Source organism: Nilaparvata lugens, chromosome 3 (genome assembly GCF_014356525.2).
Source record: "Nilaparvata lugens isolate BPH chromosome 3, ASM1435652v1, whole genome shotgun sequence".
Lineage (NCBI taxonomy): Eukaryota > Metazoa > Arthropoda > Insecta > Hemiptera > Delphacidae > Nilaparvata > Nilaparvata lugens.
This window is the reverse complement of record NC_052506.1, coordinates 98,456,907-98,478,643: the sequence shown is the minus strand read 5'-3', so window position 1 is coordinate 98,478,643 and position 21,737 is coordinate 98,456,907. Positions and strand designations below refer to the sequence as shown.

The 21,737-nt window shown below is 33.0% G+C and overlaps 1 long non-coding RNA gene across 7 annotated transcripts; it reads right to left on the bottom strand.

The window, feature by feature from the left end:
• Positions 1-3,466: 3,466 nt before the first annotated feature.
• On the bottom strand, positions 3,467-21,708 carry LOC120350684. Of its 7 annotated transcripts, none has more exons than XR_005570985.1 (5): positions 21,694-21,708; positions 9,009-9,137; positions 6,317-6,383; positions 5,188-5,389; positions 3,467-3,760 (listed from the first exon to the last, which is right to left on the bottom strand). It is a non-coding gene; the product is annotated as an uncharacterized LOC120350684 (long non-coding RNA). The 7 variants fall into 7 exon arrangements; XR_005570983.1 differs by lacking the exon at positions 21,694-21,708 and adding an exon at positions 19,602-19,616; XR_005570982.1 differs by lacking the exon at positions 21,694-21,708 and adding an exon at positions 9,574-9,589.
• Positions 21,709-21,737: the final 29 nt, after the last annotated feature.

The following is a 21,737-nucleotide window of genomic DNA, read 5'->3' as shown; positions in this document are numbered from 1 at the left end:
CCAAGGATGAATAATAATTATCCTTTTAATGTCCTTCAGCGAGTTTTCCCAGGGATGAGACCTAGTGCAATCGAATCTTTATATTATAAACCTACTATCTTCTGAATTTCGTGAGAATCGTTAGAGCCGTTTTCGAGATCCGGTGAAATACAAACATATAAACATCCAAACATATGAACAGAAGTTGCTGTAGGCCTATAGGATTATTATGATATCTGGGCATGAAATTTACATCATGTGTACCATACTCTGAATAAAACAAGTTGAGACTTGACTAAATATCTTCATTGCCAATTTGTGCAAAATATTTCAATATTCTTGCGCAAGTCCTTAGGACTGAATATAATTGATTTAGAAAACTGCACTGGTGATGTGAAATTAGAAGATATATCAAGTCATATGGGCTTTCATGAAAGATTTTACACAATTCGACAACACGGATATTTTGTTGAAGAATCAATTTATTTTATTAAGAGTAGATTTGCGCAGGAATCAATTCTGCCAATAATTGAGCAGAAGAAAGCTTGTGTCGAAAATCGATTTCAGGCTTCTTAGAAAACGATTTTTTAAATGTTCGATATATCACACAAAATGGTATTGATGTGGTTTTTTAGGACCTGGTATTCTCAAACAATTATTTTCTTATAATAGTCCTACAGTATTGTATTATTTTTTTAGCACAGGCATTCATATTATGCAGACCATTATAGTCTTTCAAAAAAGATTATAAGCTTGGTGTACCAGTACTTTTTATTACCGTACTTGATACTGGTGCATTTGAGTACATTAGGTTCTTTTTTGTAATATTCATTTTGTTTTGTAAATAAATTGATTTATCTAAAAAAAATGACAGCAAATTATATAATACCATGATATATAATAGACTGAACCCAAAACTGTCTCTCTCAAATTTTAATAGATTAAATGTTTTCAAATAAATAAGGTTTGATTTCACATTGCTAAAATTTAGTCCAACTCTATAAAAAAATATAAACTAAGAATTTTAAATTTCCAAAGTTCCATGGAACCGGTGACTTATATTGGAAATGGAATAAAAAAAAATAGAAATGAAGTTTAGTTTACATTGAATTCAAATTATACAAATATTGGAAGATTCATGTTGAAAGTAAGCTTACATCAAATTTCTACCTAGAAAACAATATATTTTGAATTAATATAATGTGAAGTAGGTAGCCTACCGTATTGTTATGAAATGATAGCCTAATGCACATGACTTTGCTGATATTTCAGCAAAGATTGTCATTACCGTATAGAAAAATAGATTTTAAGATACCATTACAGTAACTTAGTTGAATGGTGAAATCAAACACAAAATTTAATTGTTTATAATCAGCATTCAACTATAAGTTACTGTAGTGGTATCTTGAAATCTATTTTTCTATAATGACAATCTTTGCTGAAATATCAGCAAAGTCATGTGCATTAGGCTATCATTTCATAACAATACGGTACTTCACTTTTTATTAATACAAAATATTGTTTATAATATTATTTCAGAGAAAATCAAGAGCCGGATATCATAATATGTGATCGAATTCTGCAGAATAAAGTTTCTGAGTGATTGAACTGTCGTCGCTATGAAAAATAGAATAGGCTACGCTAGTTTAAAACTTCCCGCTCATTCCAATCCACCCAATAGCGCTACTTCGCGCTAACTTTTTATCCAATGAAATTTCAAATGTGCAAATAATGTAGTAATGGTGTAGCCTAAAATTCAAAAATTCCCATAATTTATATTCCTGAATTATAAATGGGTTTTCAAGTCCTCAGGCGAGCAGGAAAAAAAATTTATAGGTAATTCCACAAAAAATGATTACATGACAGTTTCTGTAAGTACGGTATCTACGTTAATTAATGAAAAGGACCGCTCGACTGATTCCAAACCATTTTTGGTTTCAAATAATATGGTTAATTGCTCTTTTCAATCTAATACGTCGTTTTTGATCAACTTCACAGGAGATATAATAAATTTATCATCTCCAATAAAAAGAATCAACTTTAATCTCTTTCATCTTCTAAAATCATCTCAACAAAAAATGAGGTCTGGGCGTATGGAATACACCCCCCTTCCCCGACGTTGACCAGTGCCTGTTTTTGACCCGAACAATATGGTACAGTAATCCTATGCTTAATAAACACAACTAAGGGCCAAGCCACATGAGTAATATTTTCAGTCGGCACGACAGACAGGAAGCTGTCCGATTGGCAGATAGGGTTTGCGTTCGGGAATTGGCCTGATAATCAGCCAATCGGAGATATTTCTGCCTTGCCGACTTGTTTCAAACGCTTCGTTAGGCTTGGCCCTAACTCTATTTGGTCAACTACGGTAAGCATAGGCAAATCGGTAACACATAAAAATTGTCAACTATCAACATTATGATGTTGACTACAGCACCTTTGTGTTTTCATTATGATAGGTAATCGATATTTCTACATCTCATCAAACACTGTGTCAGAAGTAACTTAAAAATGCGTTTACACCAAAGTTATTAACTTCCTTATAGATTCTATTAGATTGAACATAACTTATCATACACATGATGAACATTATAAGTGAAGTCAAGTTTTGTTAAGTTCCGTTTCAATCTAATAGAATCTATACCGGTAAGGATTAAGTTATTAACTTTGGTGTGAACGGAGCTTAAAGCATTCCTTATTTCTCTTAATTATTTTACTTTCTATATTTCCTTAATATTTTATTCAACGATTAATTTATCCAGCTATAGAGGCTGAGAATGCTTTAATTTTGGTTGTAAACTAAAGTAACATCCAGTAGCTTTAATTAACAAGGCTAATTTCGATCAAGACCAACATATTCGTCACTATGGCCCAATGAAAATCGGAAATTTATGTATGGCCATATATCGAATATAGAATAAAATATACGTTCTAATTGGAGTCGCATTTTTCTATGTACGTGATTGTGGGTTGTACTGTATTTTATTGGTTGAAATTTAGCTTGATGAGTACCGTACCGTAGTAGGAAATAACAATATTTTCTGTTCTATCCTCTATGGTAGTACAATAGAAAGATGTAGGCCTGATAATAAATGTTATTCTATTTCTCTTTACTATTATTAGTAAGTACGCGAGTATAGTAGTTCGTAGTGGAAGAAGTACAGTTGGAGTCAAGCATCAGAACAATGCTCAACGAATAATAATTATGTCTTGTAGGCGAATATGTCTTTACTCATACTTCATAATTAAATACCAAATTTGGTTTTGGAAATACAAATGCTTCTGCAACTATTGACAAGTAAATAGAACAAATGCTGTAGTTTTTGTAAGTTATGATGGATTCGTTGAAGAATCATACGATAGAATCATATTCCAAATTACATTCAGACTCTTTTTGAAACAATAGTAGTGTTAATACAATGTTCTAAAACTAAATGGATATACCGTATACAATGGATAAAAAAATATAAAATGTGACACTAACTTGAAAAAGAAACATTTTATTTCAAAGACTTCTACTATGGAACAGCTAGTGCTTTATTACAATAATGTACAATACGTAGGGTAACTAGTAGAAAAATGCACTATGATACAGGAATAACAAATTCCAATTCAAATCAATCTTATTCCATTTGAATGGTATCACATTTACTTTTGAGTGCAGGATTCGAAGGTTTAATAGATATGATCCCAATCAAGGTAACCGCCTTCAAAAGTCTTTCGCCATCATAAGCCAGTCTTCTATGTGACTGTAGAATGTTGTAAAATGTCAGAATTTGTCCTGCAAAACATTAAGAAATCATGTAATAAAATAAGTTTGTATTTATTGCTGAATGAGCTATTTTTATGAAATAGTATAAGTAACAATATTATTTTCATTGGGTATTAGTAGTGCTGACATCAAAACTGAATTTTGAAGCTCAAGTGAAGGATAAATCTGAGAAGGCGAATCTGGGGTTGAACTTCGCATGGAGAGACATTTTTAATAATGCTAAGGTAGACTTTCCAGCTAAATGTAAATGGTTTAAAGCTTGCGAAAGGGCTGTACTGTGTCACGGAGCTCAGGTATGGGATTACAGGCATATTACAATGTAAGTTACTAGGTTATTTTTAGGCTCATGGTTCAAACTGGTAAGGCAGGACAAAATACCTTATTTGATGGAAATGATTAATTTATTTGAGATAAGATGTTTGTAATTTGTTTAAGTTCCTTTTATTTGTATTCCTTAATCTGAGTTGTTACTATCGCATTAGGTATGATTTTCATGGGAGAACATTGTGTTGGTAATTTTATTTGATTAATATATATGAGCTTTTGTTCGGAATTAATAAAATTTGATTTTTAGATAATAATTTGTTCTACGCATTTGTAAGATTTGTGTTTGACTGAAAAAAAAAATATTATTGAATTTTTCCGGCTAGCTGTAAATTGTATGAGTTTTCATATATATATAATATATATATATATATATATATATATATTATATATATATATATTGTATTGTGTAATCTTGAATAATAAAGCATTCTTTCTATTTATTCTATTCTATTATCTATAATGCAAAAGTTTTCGCTAATGTGCGATGCACAAATTTTCTGTCCTAATGTCAGTACAACCAGTTTGAAAAAGCAAAGCAAGTAAAAGCAAAGCAAATCTCAGTATAGTGATATGTAATTTTTGAATAGAATGATTTATCATTCAAACCTATTTGTATACATTATTAGAAATTTAAAAGCCTAGAGATTGCAATAAAAATTCAAGTAAAATTTGAGTTGACAGGTTGTTGAGGAAGCTAAAAAACTTTGAAATTCGATAAATTGGAAGAAATTAATGTAAAATAGTGGGAAGTAATTTTAGCCAATAAACCTCACGTGTTAATTTCAGCAGAACTTACATAATAATGAAACAGGAAAAAATAAAAAATCTTAAATTATGTATAATATGTAACTTGAGACAAAAATTACCGCTTCCCATGCTTGAATCTGTATAATCAGAATGCTTGAATCTTAATATTCATTGAAGTGATTTGAAACAAATTTTTCTTCATCACAATATATGGGCAATGCTCAACCATTTGCATCAGGCAAATGCCTAAAATTGCATGATGTCCCATAATTTAAAATGTCAATAGTCAAGAAATCACATTGAATCATGAAATAGTTAACATATTTCAAGAAATTATTCGATCCTCAAAGCTTTTCAATTACTTGATAATAGGAGTAAAATGAATGCTTTGATTACTGCGAACTTCCTTGGTGAACGGGTCCGACCACATTATGACAGAAATGTTCTTGAGAATTGAATAGGTTCCTGGATTCATGGATTTGATAGCTTTTACCACAGCTAAACAGTCGGCAAGTTGATTTCACCTCCTTCTTCCGCTTTTATGATGCAGTACAATAGGTTCACCTGGAATCAAAATAATGGACAAAATCAGAAATCAGATTATAGTGTAATTTAGTATTGTAATTATGCTTTATTTGGAAAAGTAAATTATGCATTTTCTCCTGTAGGAGGCGAGTTAATAGTATGTAGCACACCGACTAAATTGTCATCACATTGATATAAGTTCATGAGACTATGTTCTATGATAATCACCCGTTAGATGCACTTCATTCCAGTATTTCCTAGAGGAGAGACGCGCATAAGGACACCTCAAGGATCAAAAACTTCATTCTTTTCACCGCTCTCTTTGATATCTGTAAAATACTTATTTGCAGTAGTGTAGCGTGTCTTCGTTTGTTATTCACGTGAAGAAATGCAGATGATCGATAAAACTTCTTGAAACTGTAAATTCCAATATATTTTTACAAATAATATAAAATGCAAATTAATTTAAACAGTTCAATTGTAACAACATTGATATTTTTACATTTCCGAGTATGTCAAATTCAAGAGAACATCTTATTTAACTAGGTAATTTGAGAGGTTTTATTGAAAAAAGCTGTAACCAAGGTCTTAAGCTGAATAAAACCACTGAATTGAAAGTCAAGCACTTATTCTGATGCAGTATGTACGTTTAACATAGTGACTTCAGACTTTTAACATATCAGTGCTTCAAAGTGCCAGACGTTCAATCAGGTGGCATAATTCAGCTATAGGCCTCAGTCAGAACTCTTCACCCTAATATATCTCTTAATTATGATGTATCCTCAATTGGACAATAAACGTGAGACTAATTTGGACAATAGGACAATCTAATTGAACAATAGAGACTTGGATGTGTAGAAACATTAAAACATTGAAATCACTACCTTCACAGTAATTCTAAAAACCTAACATCCTTTTTGGGACACTATATAAACCAATAATCAAGTAAAGTGAGGAACTACTTACCAAGGAATTGTGTCTTTCGGAAAGCTTTCTATGTGGTGACAGGCAGACATAAATGGCATTTTTATTTCTAAAAAGAAAAACGTATTAGTAGAAGAACGAGTTAAGTAGAAGAAATAATAATTAAAAAGATTGAATGCATCATACTAGAGATTAATCTACTCTCAATCCACATGAAATTTATATTGATTTTTATTTCTAAGGGTTGCATCCATTTTGCACGTATCGTATAGAGCACTAGCTGACTAAAGAGTGCAGCCTTAGTTGTCTTAGCTATCATGGCCGACATATTCCCTGTTTTGATAAGCCTAAAAGTTTGGTCAGAATGGACTCCCTACTTTCAAATCAGTGAAGAGTGCGCAGGTGAATAGTGGAATAAGAGTGGTGGTGTTATATGGCGGAAACTATGTCATTTTAAGTATTCATGTTCATCATGCAGTGGTAAGGTGAGCATCGAGGCTTTATTGTTGGAACGTTCTTTAAAAACAATGACAATGTGGTAGCGACGCAGATGCTTTTTGTAGGCGGTTTGGTTTGAATCTTCATGACAGTTCCTGATGCTAGAACCATTAGGAATGGCTTACTACTGTATGGTCGAAAGGATCTGCACTTCCTAGAAAACAAGCTGGGCAACCTAAAAAAGGTGGGGTACCTGAAAATATCGCGGCAGTGAGGGCGTCCATTGAACAATCCCTATCGCGCTCTGTGCGGAAACATCCAGCTCCACTTGGAATATCGTCCAGAAAAGCAAGGCGAATTTTACACTTCGATCTCCATTTACACCCCTAAAAGATTATGGTTGTTTCAGACGACTGGTTAAAGCATACAGATGCTTGCAACGCACTCTTAACCTCTGTGCAACACGATACTATTCAGTGGTCTACAGATGAACCATATTTTCACGTCTCCGGATCAGTAAATACAGGAAGTACAGATCCAGTCGACCATACAGTAGTAAGCCATTCCTTAATGGCGTCGCATAGGTTCATCAGAAAGCCAGTCATGATGATTCAAACCAAACCACCTAAAAAAGGTTTAAAAGTTGCATTTTTCAGCGTTTTGCTTCCACGCTCATATCTTGAAAACAATGCATTCAACCGACATAACTAACTATTCAAAAATGAAGCTTGATACATTCTCTACACTTTTTGTTCAGTGAAATTTTGTGATATTCCCAACAGTTCCCCAGATATTCGCTCTTGAAGGTGTGTAATTGTTAAAGTAACAGGTTTTTATCCAATGTTTTGCTCTTTCAGGGCTGATAACTTTCCAATAATGCATCATAAAATGGGGACTTTTGATATGTTCTCCTCCTAACTGATAAGTCAAAAATGTTGTTTAAAACATTCCCTCCAAATTCCTTTGTCAATTGGTCTATTATTGTTGGAAAAATGGATATTTCACACTCAACACTAAAGCTGCTGCAAAAGGTGTTGAGAAATTTGTAAAAGTGTGAAATTATACATCAAATTGAGGAGAATTTAATGCTCTATAAGCTCATAATCAACATGGATTTTTCCCATCGATTTTTAAAAAGTTATGAAAGCAAAAATAGAAAAAAATTGGTGGCAAATGTGTTTTTTTTTAATGTCACACCTTCAAGAGCGGATATCTCGAAAACTAGAGGAGATAAAAAAAAGTTGTAGAATGAATATTGTAGGAGATCATGTAAGCTTTAATTTGTTATATGATAATTACGGTAAGTCCTTAAGATACATATTTTTGAGATTTATGTGAGAAACCAAAAAATGGTAAATGGAAACCACAATTTTTATACTGGGACAAAGTCACCATAATTTTAACCTAAAATGACTTTCTAAATGATCACTATGTATAACAATTAAAATATAATAAAAAACAAACATAAATGTACTCGCCGATATTATAAGTCTTTTAGAAATGAGTTTTCTAATAGGCTATGAAGTTTTCAGACAACAAAATCACAAGAAGAAGCAAGAAGCTAGATTTTATGTCGATAATTCAAGTAATATATCGAGATTCGACAAGATATTGATTGTAAAACCTAGATAATGATCAAGGCTACGGATATAAATGTTAAACATCGATTTCGGATAACAGATATCGGAGATAAATGATTTGAATCTTTTTCCGCGACGTGGGTCAAAGTCACCCCAGTATTTTACAAAGGCGACTTTCTAGAAGTATCTTAAGCCTAGGTGATGAAAAATGATACAATATAAGCAGAGTTATAATAAATGAGGTTATGTAGAGTTCTTTTTTATTATTGTATTAACTTAATGATAAGTTAATAGGTAAAATATCAAATAAAATAATCATTGCTATAGATTCACAAAACAGCTTGTAGTGCACCCAATAAAACACAGAAAGCGAGACAGGATAAGGGGCTAAGCTATCTGTGATAATAGGAAAACAGCTACCGTACAGGAAAACTTTATTTTCTATATGAAAACATAGCAAATCAAGTATGGGTGCCTCAGTAGCCTACCTACGTTTACTTATTGAATGTTAATTAATTTCATTAGATTATTGGAACACATCAACTTATATTTTACCGTATAGCTTTTATAAAGTTTCTAGTTTTTAATGTTCCCAAAGACCTGGCATTACTGGCAAGGGCTGAAGAAGTTAAATCATAAAGGAGTAAATAAACCATTTTACAAAACTTAAGTAACTTACATCTAGTTTTAATAGGTTGATATTAAAGAAAACTTACTTGGTAGGTTTTTGATATTTCATTAGCTTCATTAACTTGAGCCATTCATTCTCCACAGAAAACTCAAAATATAGGTACGATATAGGCAGTAGTAATGATGATACGCAGGGAAGCAATTGCTATTGTTATCTGAAAAATAGTTTCCAATTAGGCCTAGCATAAATTAAATAAATATAGGCTAAGTGAATTATCATCAGAATAAAACTAAATAGCCAAAATAAGTTAAATCAATAAAATATGGTATGCTACTCTAGTTTTAAGTTTGATGTTTTTAATTAAAAACATTGAAAATATAAAGTTGTCTTTTTTATTGTATTACTTTATGTGATACCCATGATTATAAAATAAAGTGATAAACAATGAAACAATGTTGATCAACCAATCTCATTGATTCACAGTGAAACTTGCTTATTGTTTAACTCTAAATGTATTAGGAAATACTGTACCTATGTAACTAAGTTAATGACCAACAACCTTGAAAAATAAACATTAATTGTTATCATGGATAAATAGCAACATAATATTTCAATAGGAAAATTCAAATCCTAAATAATGAAATACTTACCAACATATAAGTCAGTTTCTTTCTTGTTATAATGAAGATTTTTTTATTAGGTATGCTACATTATTGCTACTTCATTTTATAACTAATACCATAACCAACAGTAAAAACACGAATTAAAATTATAGTGGTTTATGAAATAATAGTAATGTACATAATGTAAAGTATTAAATTTGGGTAGATAAAAATTCCTAACAGAAACAGTAATAGGTCTGAAAATAAAGTAACTGGCTAATATCGCCAAATAGATAATAACTAAGATTAGATAGCATCAGCTTGTTCTGGCTAAATGGTACAAAAACCTAAAAAGGATTTGAAGGAATTTTATTGCTCATAAATAGATTATTATATAAAATATTTGAAGATTGAGGTTATGTACATGTATTCACGGATCGGTGACCTAGAGATCGATCAAACCGAGAAACGTAGAATCTGACCAAAACCCCTTGGCAGAGCTTTATTGCAATCAGATGGTGTGCAATGTGAAAAAACATCTGATCACGTGGCTAATTATTAGGTAGCATGGAATTAATATTAATGTATAGAATATTAGCTTGCATGTAAAGAGCATAAATAAAAAACCAAATAAAAATAATTTAATGTATTCAGGAAATAAGAGGTACCAGGCGCATGAATACCGAATAAAATTTGCATGCACCAATAGTAAAACGGCAGTTAATAGGCGGCAACTGTAGGCCAATTCAAAAATATTTCTATATATTTATATAAATGTACTAGATTTTGTGTTAAAACTTTGTATAGTCTATGTTATCGATATGGCTCGAATGCAAAGAAATTATTAATCATACAATCTAAGCAATATTTTGGCATTTTTTGTAAGATCTATTTGAACCTAATGGCGGAGGACTAAGATATTTAAATTTTATGCTAATTTGAAAGTCGGAAATAGGATCTGTAAAACTTGAGAAAGGAGAACCAGCACTCGCCAACCAAATGCCACCAGGAGAGGACCCCAAATATTTTAGAGCGTAGTACCTTAATAATGATTTTGTAAAAGTTAAAGTTAAATTAAATTATTAAATTTCTTAAAAGACTTCGTGATGCTATTGTGAAGCGGAAGTCATTTTCATTTTTAAATAAATTTATAACCCCTTGGAGGAGACGATTCCGGCTACCATATTCCCGGACCACATGGAGTTGGATCGACATCGGCGGCTTACAAGAAGATTTTCGACACGTGAGTGATAAATTTGAATTAGTGATGGGCGCCCTAGTGCTTCGAATTAATCCAATAATCAAAGCTAGCTCGTCGAAAGGGTTTTTATTATAAATTAAGAAATTAATAAGAGTAATACTTGCGCAAGTAAAATTAGTATTAAAGGTATTTCATTGAAAGAAAAATATAGATCAATATTTCAGAAATTTCTATTAAATCAAAGAAGTATAAAATCTAGGCTATTAAAACATATGCATATGATATTTAATTTTTGCAATATAATTTGCGATAGTTTATTATAGCTCTAATTCACTAGATGAATGGCTCTACCTATTCCGTCAGGTGCCGAATCTTGCACCCTGAGATAAAAATATATATTCGATATAAAGAAATCTACTAAGTACTAGAGATTTTAATATATATATATTTGGATTATTAGTGGCTAATTTATCAAGCTGATCTTAAAGCACATATTTTTTAATTGAATTGTCCAAGTCGACAAGTATTAGCAAGCGCATATCGCAGCTACATGCAAAAGAATGCATATGATTTTAAGATAAAGGCACATGGTAATGATTCGTGCCATAAATCTAGAATATAAAGTTTAGCCTGTGATATTTTTATTGATTTCAATTATTGTTCTATTTTTATATTATATTTTTCTATCGCTCTTTATATATTTTTTGCCTCGATTTATTTTTTGCATTATTTGTGTAATATATGTATGAAACGTTTATGGTGTGCAATTTATTTATTATTCCTCAACACTATTGTATAAGTATCATATTATATATATTTATTTTTTATTGAATTACAAGAGTTATAGGAGAAGCCCATACCTAGGCCTATCAAGATTTTTTAAGACTGAATACTATTAGAAAACCACGACCTAATTATATAATTATATCAAATCTCATGCTTTACCGACTGATGCCAAGCAGGAGGCTAATCGTTATTTAAATATAAAGAATAACGTGACATAAAAACATGCCGTACCAACGTGGGACTGATGATGAGAGCCAAGCTCATTGAATAATTATTTGAAATTAAGTCAATAACCATATTGAAAATTATAGATAACTTATACGAGTTTTGAGGAAAACTGGCGAAGTGAAATTTGTATTACTTTTTGGGGAATCAATAGCTTTAAATAAGAGAAATTATATGTTTTAAAGAAAATTTTATATTATTAGTACTGTAAAAAATACATGTTTATAGAGAGAGATTATATTTTATAAGCCTAAACTGCTATTACTTTCTAGTCAAAAATATATTATGTGTTTAAGCCGGTTGGAAAATAAGTCACAGCCTGTAAACTAGCCAAGAATAAATTAAAACAAAACATTGGGGGCGCTAGAGCATTATAAAAAACTTAAGTATAATACCTTGTCGTATGAGTATCCAAACACTTTACACATCACTGTTTCACTGTAAGTCCCAGTTTGTGTCTCTTTTTTAAGCATTTTCGCTTATCATTTATCACTTTTTAATTAGCATTTATCATATTTGACATAATGAATCACACTCCCGCAAACTCTGAAGTTTCATATATGTACGGCGGTTGCACAGATCCCACTTTGTCGACTCCAAGCACATCAAACCCCACCACGGTAGATGCCAATACGCCACGAGAAAGGGAACCAGGAAGCGTCGGGTCGATAGTCTTCGATCCACCAGGTCTGCAACCTCTATCATCCACTCGAATCGACGCCGCTGACACACCATTGAATCAACGGATAGTAGAGATCAACTTTGAAGGGGGCGAGGAGCAGCCTGCAGAACCCGCATCGCCGGAGGCCGAGTCACACCTGGGCAAACAAAGTATATTTTCAATCACAGAGTTAGATCCGCTTCAAAAGGTAATAATGGAACAAACTAGCAGTACTTTCAATATTATGTTACAAAAAACAATGGATAATATGATGCAGGAGATTAAGAAAGAGATTGCTACAGTAAAAGAGGAAAATAAACAAACAGTGGAACAGGGCATGAAAGAGACCGCAGGCGCTATAAAATCAGTAGAACAACGGTTGGATAATATTGAAACTAAAGTAGAGAATCATAGGGAAGAATTAAAAGCAATGATAACTCTACAAAAAGAAAGTCAGGATAAAGTTACGGCAGGATTATCGGAAAGGTTGGATACGGTTACATGTGAACTCAATGAAAGGATAGATAACCTAACCACACAAATCACTACACCCATTCAGGATATAACAAATAACATTAAGGCCGATTGCCACCAAGAAATCCACAAACAAATTACCGTTGCCAATCAAAACTTAACAACTACAGTTGACAAAAATATTAACAGTATTAAAGAAATACAAAATAAACAGATTAATATGTCCACAAAAATGAACCAACTGCAAGGTAGCATCAATCAAAATACAGAAACCTGTAAAGCTTTAAACGGAACTCTACTAATTCAAAAATCCACTCTGACTCAATTAAATCAAGAAATAAACACAAATAAAATTACACAAAATAGTCAATGGCAGATAACACAGGAAAAAATAACAGCATTAGAAAATCATATTCAACAACGACCTCAAGGGATTCAAACAGACAACCTCAACGTACATAGTATATTACAAGGACTGGGAAAATTTGATAATACTGATCGCCATTTGCAACCTCAACCATTCATTGATCAGATAAAATTAGTACAAACTCTTGCACCTACCTCTTGGAATTTTTGGCGTCTTCGTTTGACTAGTTTATTGATTGGCGAACCCCTGATGTTCTTTCGGAGTAGAGCCCATGAATTTACATCATTGGATGAGTTTGTCGCTGTCTTCCTGGAACAGTATTGGAGCAGAAGTAAACAGTTGGACGTGCTAGCGGACATTATATCATGCGATTTCAACCCTAACTTAGACGGCGCATGTACCACTTTCGTCACTGCCCTACAGTTTAAAAATTCTCAATTGAGCGAGCCCATTAATGAATCGGCATTAGCAAGTATTATTTTAAAGAAGCTACCGTATCAAGTTAGAATGGCACTCGCCACACAACCCATTACTGATTGCAAGCAGCTGATAAATCATTTATATGGCATACAGTCTGTGATGGCAATATCAAACCACCGTTCAGACCAGAGATACGCACAAAATCAACATAACTCAAAATTTAATCAGTATAACAGCCAAAATTATGAACCGGTATCATATGATCGCTACCGATCTGCTCCTCAATTTGAACGCCGCTATGAGCACAGGCAAAATGGTAACTGGAATAATGAAAAATTTCAAAATCGCACAACCAACCACTATGCCCAGCAGAGCAATCGTAAGAATCACTATGATGGCCGTGATCGATTAAACTCACATAATAATCACACACAAAACAATTACAACAGAAATTATAAACCGCCACCTCAACAAGTAAGTACAAATTATACATTAGCACATGCAATAGGATTGAATCAACAAAAAACCCGGAACCCAGCACCCAACGACCCGCCACCAGATATACAGAAAACTACAGCTAATAAACCATGACTATATGATACCCCCGATACAGCAAGCACAAACTCAAGTGAAACAAACCAAGAAAAGCAGGATATTTCAACATCATACACCACATTCAGAAATGATTTACCGGAGACTTTGTTAGAAGAAACGGAAAAAGAAAGCAGGCTACCGGATATCCAAATGCAAGCGTATATCGATATAGAAATATATGGAATGGAGGTTCAAGCATTAGTAGATAGTGGTTCACAATGTAGCCTCATACAAACAGACATATTTCAACGTCTGAAAGAAAAAACAAAATTAGCTACTCTACCGTTAACCAACGTATATGTATCAGGTATCAGTCCAGGACGGCGAATACATATAACTACTCAATGTTTACTGGAAATAAATCTTCAACGACAACGATTCGCATATACATTTCTTGTATTACCTGTTTCCGGTCCGCACATAATAATAGGTACAGATTTTCTACAACACTTCCAGGCCTGTTTAAATTTCCAAACCTCGAAATTTCATGCATTCACCGAAACCGAAGCATACGAAGTTATAGTACCCCTTGATCTGAAGAAACGCACTGAAGGAATCGCTGAGGTACATTTCGCTCACTACATGGAAGGCGTGCCGAGGGAGTGGGGTATCCACAGAATGGAAAATGCTATGGAGTGTATGGAGGTACTAAGCCTAACAACTAAGAACCTGAGATGTTTCGCCGTCAAGAGTGGAGATAGCATACCATATCCTCCCAACATCCAACCACGAATTCATACTGCCATGTTAACACCTGAAAGAATCCGTATCGCCCAATATGAAGACCCAAGACTGTCCCGGATCCATGAACTGATGGAAGAAGGAGCTGCCGAACCGCCCGACTACCTACGACAGTATACCCGCTACAAAGGATTTATGTTCCACCGACCGGCTAAAAATACTTACGACTGGCGCCTAATCATCCCCGCTAATATGGAAACAGATTTGATAAAAGAAGCTCACGAACGCATTGGACATTTTGGAACTACGAAGACCCTCCACCTACTAAAAGAAAGCTGTTATTTTAAAAGCATGCATAAAAAAGTGGCCAAAATAGTGAAAACTTGCGATATATGCCAGAAAGCCAAATACCCGCGATACCATATCAGGGGTGAAATGAATCCCATTCTCCCCAGCGCACCATTGGAATTGATATCAGCGGATATATATGGTCCATTGCCCATGGCGCAATACGGAAAAAATACATATTCGTGCTTACATGTGTTTTTTCAAAATATACCATGCTATTTCCCATAGGTAAATTGACCGGAGAAGTTTTGGCCCGATGCATAACGGAAAGATGGACAAGTGAAATAGGAAAGCCCAAACGAGTCCTATCCGACAACGCAACCTATTTTTGTAGCAAGCAGTGGAAAGAAATACTTCACCTGGCTAATATTAAATGGTCGAGGACATCTCTTTACAGCCCCAGCGCTAATCCGGTAGAGCGACGTATGGCAGAGATCTCTCGTTTTATGCGGACGTACTGTAATGAAAAACACCAACAATGGGTTAGGTATATACCATTTTTAGAAGAATGCTATAATAATAGCCTAAATGAAAGCACCGGTCGTACGCCTTACAAAATCATATTCGGTAAAAGGAACAATACCTTTATCGAAAAATTAATTGATTTTCCAAGCTCAGAAGTGAATAAGTTAACAAACCCTAATATCCATCATCTAGTAAGGTTAAAGCTAGAGCAGAAGGCAAATAGCAGAAAGAGATTCCACGACCGAGCATATAAAATATTTTCATATAACGTTGGAGATGAAGTTTTAGTAAAGAGCCACAGATTATCAAATGCTTTGGAGAAAGTAACTCGCAAATTCTTTTTAATTTATTCAGGGCCATTCACTATAGTAGCCATATCGCAGCATAACACAGTTCAGTTACAAGAGAGTGAGAACACGCACATTGTTTGGTGGGAAAATGTAGCCAATATTAAGCCATATCACAGAATTTGAAATAAATATGATAAGAAATCAAGGAAAACATTATCATCAGACCGATTACTAACCTTCCTTAATAAATTTAATCTTGGCATAGGACCGTATGGCAACAATCCAGTGTTTTAATTCCTTCCAGCCGTTAGAAGCCTGCAATAAGAAAAAGAATAATTTTTAAATGTGTAATTAAATTAGCTACATCCACTAAAAAAGGACACAAGCGGGGATAGTATATTTAAAATTTGTAAATTACCTTTAAAGAGAAAAAATGCAGCAGTTAGGTTAATTATGAAAGTCGACAGCAAATTCTGTAGAGCCAGTGACCAGCTGGGCAAGGCCACCTGAATCAAATATGTAATGCCTGCAAACATATGATTATGAAAAAGTATGGTTACCCCAAAATTGTTATTTATTATTGTTATTTATTATATTTATTAATGTCGGTATATTTATTTATATGTTTTATATTTATTACTTTTAATTATGCCACGTTTGTTACCTGAAAAGACCTAAAGTGAATACAAGCTACCAAAAAACCAAAGAGCCATTAGCAAAAGAAAAGTATTGTACCTGATGTATAGAAAATTATTTATATTAAGACCTAAGGAATACTATAAGATATAAGCCCAGAAGTTTGTGAATCGAAATTATTGTCTAAAAGGAATCATTTATGAGAATTATGAAATGTGTGTAGTTAGGTTGGCGGCCCTGCAAGCGACGAATTTAAAAATTACTATGTTTTAAGTGTTGTCAGGAGGAGTGCGTTTAGAAGTTTATATTTATGATATTTTATGTGTATTGAGGAGGAGAATTTGTTAGTGTATTTGATAAAGGTATAAAGGAGATGCAGCAAATATGTCTGCGAACTGTGATAGAAGTATGAGAGTATAATTTATAATTAAAGTATAGTGTATATCGATGTATTGAAGGGTGGGTTTTCATTAAAAACATTATGATTCTCAAATATTTTGAATTCAAACCCAGGGGCGCGTGTAAAGTATTAAATTTGGGTAGATAAAAATTCCTAACAGAAACAGTAATAGGTCTGAAAATAAAGTAACTGGCTAATATCGCCAAATAGATAATAACTAAGATTAGATAGCATCAGCTTGTTCTGGCTAAATGGTACAAAAACCTAAAAAGGATTTGAAGGAATTTTATTGCTCATAAATAGATTATTATATAAAATATTTGAAGATTGAGGTTATGTACATGTATTCACGGATCGGTGACCTAGAGATCGATCAAACCGAGAAACGTAGAATCTGACCAAAACCCCTTGGCAGAGCTTTATTGCAATCAGATGGTGTGCAATGTGAAAAAACATCTGATCACGTGGCTAATTATTAGGTAGCATGGAATTAATATTAATGTATAGAATATTAGCTAGCATGTAAAGAGCATAAATAAAAAACCAAATAAAAATAATTTAATGTATTCAGGAAATAAGAGGTACCAGGCGCATGAATACCGAATAAAATTTGCATGCACCAATAGTAAAACGGCAGTTAATAGGCGGCAACTGTAGGCCAATTCAAAAATATTTCTATATATTTATATAAATGTACTAGATTTTGTGTTAAAACTTTGTATAGTCTATGTTATCGATATGGCTCGAATGCAAAGAAATTATTAATCATACAATCTAAGCAATATTTTGGCATTTTTTGTAAGATCTATTTGAACCTAATGGCGGAGGACTAAGATATTTAAATTTTATGCTAATTTGAAAGTCGGAAATAGGATCTGTAAAACTTGAGAAAGGAGAACCAGCACTCGCCAACCAAATGCCACCAGGAGAGGACCCCAAATATTTTAGAGCGTAGTACCTTAATAATGATTTTGTAAAAGTTAAAGTTAAATTAAATTATTAAATTTCTTAAAAGACTTCGTGATGCTATTGTGAAGCGGAAGTCATTTTCATTTTTAATAAATTTATAACCCCTTGGAGGAGACGATTCCGGCTACCATATTCCCGGACCACATGGAGTTGGATCGACATCGGCGGCTTACAAGAAGATTTTCGACACGTGAGTGATAATTTGAATTAGTGATGGCGCCCTAGTGCTTCGAATTAATCCAATAATCAAAGCTAGCTCGTCGAAAGGGTTTTTATTATAAATTAAGAAATTAATAAGAGTAATACTTGCGCAAGTAAAATTAGTATTAAAGGTATTTCATTGAAAGAAAAATATAGATCAATATTTCAGAAATTTCTATTAAATCAAAGAAGTATAAAATCTAGGCTATTAAAACATATGCATATGATATTTAATTTTTGCAATATAATTTGCGATAGTTTATTATAGCTCTAATTCACTAGATGAATGGCTCTACCTATTCCGTCAGGTGCCGAATCTTGCACCCTGAGATAAAAATATATATTCGATATAAAGAAATCTACTAAGTACTAGAGATTTTAATATATATATATTTGGATTATTAGTGGCTAATTTATCAAGCTGATCTTAAAGCACATATTTTTTAATTGAATTGTCCAAGTCGACAAGTATTAACAAGCGTATATCACAGCTACATGCAAAAGAATGCATATGATTTTAAGATAAAGGCACATGGTAATGATTCGTGCCATAAATCTAGAATATAAAGTTTAGCCTGTGATATTTTTATTGATTTCAATTATTGTTCTATTTTTATATTATATTTTTCTATCGCTCTTTATATATTTTTTGTCTCGATTTATTTTTTGCATTATTTGTGTAATATATGTATGAAACGTTTATGGTGTGCAATTTATTTATTATTCCTCAACACTATTGTATAAGTATCATATTTATATATATTTATTTTTTATTGAATTACAAGAGTTATAGGAGAAGCCCATACCTAGGCTTACCAAGATTTTTTAAGACTGAATACTATTAGAAAACCACGACCTAATTATATAATTATATCAAATCTCATGCTTTACCGACTGATGCCAAGCAGGAGGCTAATCGTTATTTAAATATAAAGAATAACGTGACAATAATTATTATGCAAGTTTTCAAAACTCTGTTATCTGTTCCAAACAAGACTGACGACTGTTGATGAATTTATTCTAGGTTAACTATATATAGTGAGGTCCACGTTATAATGGCAGTCGATAAAGATAGAAGAATAGCGATGCCGATTCTCTGCATTAATTAATTATATTTCTACACTGTCATAAACATAATTGGCATTGTTGTGGACCTGGAAAAGGATAATACCACCGGCTTTGTCGAATGATAGACAAGGATAGCAAAACCAAAGTTGATCTAATAGTCATTATAACGTAGACCTCACTATAGAACCCTTCATATTTGTTTTGCGATAAATTTGTTTCATCACACATTTACACAGTCTCGCTAATAACGATCCATACTGTGAGTTCGATATATTTCCAATACCACATACTTTCAATTCCACCAGCTGACAAGATATTTTGAGTTCCGCCGGCCTGCACGATATTCGGAGTTCCGCCTGTCAACATATTCGGAGTTCCATATATTTCCAATTCCGGCCAGCTGCAAGATATTTTGAGTTCCAGATATTCCCAATTCAGGCGACCCATCAAAAAGCTATCTGATTTGCAGACGACACGAAGACATGGTAGATTTTGTGAATTTCCACATCATGACAACAATGGCGTTTTTCCATCATTGAAGATTATGATGATACAAAATGCAGCTGTATCATTTATTTTAATGATTGTATAATAAAATCGAAAATAAAATTTGACAAACGATGTTGGTGGCGGTGGGTTGAACGATTTTAGGTTGAAGTAAGGAAATAAATTGCTACATCACATAAGATATGAGATTGACAATTCAAACTTTATTGGGATGTCAAAACATCATTTTGTTAATATAATGAATCTAATTCAATTAGTTATTCAAACAAATGATACCATTATGAGGAAAGCAATAACTTTACAAGAACGATTGGCCCCAACTTTGAGATTCTTGGCATTAGGCGATTCATTTGTTGGTTTCCAATATCTATTCCTAATCTCAAAAAAGAAAATTTCTACAATAATTCCAGAAGTTTTGATGACCTAGTCAAAGCACTTAACACTGTCCCACAAAATTGACAGTCTTCTTTATCGAAATTAGCCATAAATTGAATCAAATACTAAGTTGCTGTCCATTTTAAACCAACTCTGCTCATACACATGACAAAACAAGATTCTCCAAAAGATTAGCTTCAAGAATTACCAAGGAATACTAGTTCAAAGTTTGAATAAATCTCACTATAGATAGCCTAGCTATCTAAAACGTATAATAGCATATTGAAGATTACAATTTTTATTACCAACTCTGATTGATATAATAAAACAAACACAAGATGATTTGATAGCCACAGTAAAATATGTGAGCTATACTTTTTTGTAGGAACCCTGTAGAGAAGCTATTTTCACTTAAATTATACATATCTAAATTTGTTAATCATGATACAAATTATATACACGATGCATGTTTCTATTTAAATATTTCACAATCCACATATCCTACAAAATTACAAAAATCCTACAGTTTACAATTAGTTATTGGATCACAATTTGATTTGTCATTCATTAACCTAATTCATTGGGATTAGGTTATGATAATGCACTATAAAGACTGGGTACACGCAGTCGCCATTTTGTTCCATAGACTTCCCATCTTTCATACGTGTTTACATTGAGAGTGCTATGAATTTGCTAGTTTTGCCACTGTAATTTTAATAAAATAGCAATCATTGGGGGTTGCTCCGCACCAAATTGTTGCAATAATGATGCCAAAGGCTTTCGAACGTTTCGTTTTCTGTCTGATAGTTCTAAAATAGCTATTTGGCTACAAAACTGTAGACATACTAAGTGGAAACCAACTTCAACTTCCAGACTATGTGAGGTGAGTTTTACACATTTTATAACTTCAACTTATATTATTCTGTAACTTTACTATACAGTAGAACCCATCTAATCCGTCACCTTTGGGACCGGGGGCATGGTCAGAATGCAAAAAAGGTTGGATTATCTGAGGGAAGTCAATATTTATTAATTTACATTCAGAATAATACAAAAAACAAGAAATCAAAAACAGATTACAGCCGCTGACCAAAACCTATCAACTACAGTGGATAAAAATACTAATAGTATCACAGCTATTCAAAATAAACAAACCAACATGTACACACAACTGAACCAATTACAAAGTAATCTAAATCAGAACACAGAAACATGTAAAGCTTTAAATGGAACTCTGCAAATACAAAAATCCACTCTAACACAATTAAACCAAGAAGTAAAGACTAATAAAATTGCAAGTAGTAATCAATGGCAGATGGCACATGAGAAAATAGTAGCATTAGAAAATCAAATTCAGCAACAACCCCATGGAGCTCAGGCAGACAGCATTAATTCACACAGTATACTGCAGGGACTGAGTAAATTTGATAATACGGATTGCTATTTGCAACCTCAACCATTCATTGACCAAATAAAATTAGTACAAACTCTTGCACCCACCTCTTGGAGTATGTGGCGACTCTGTTTGACCAGCTTACTAAGTG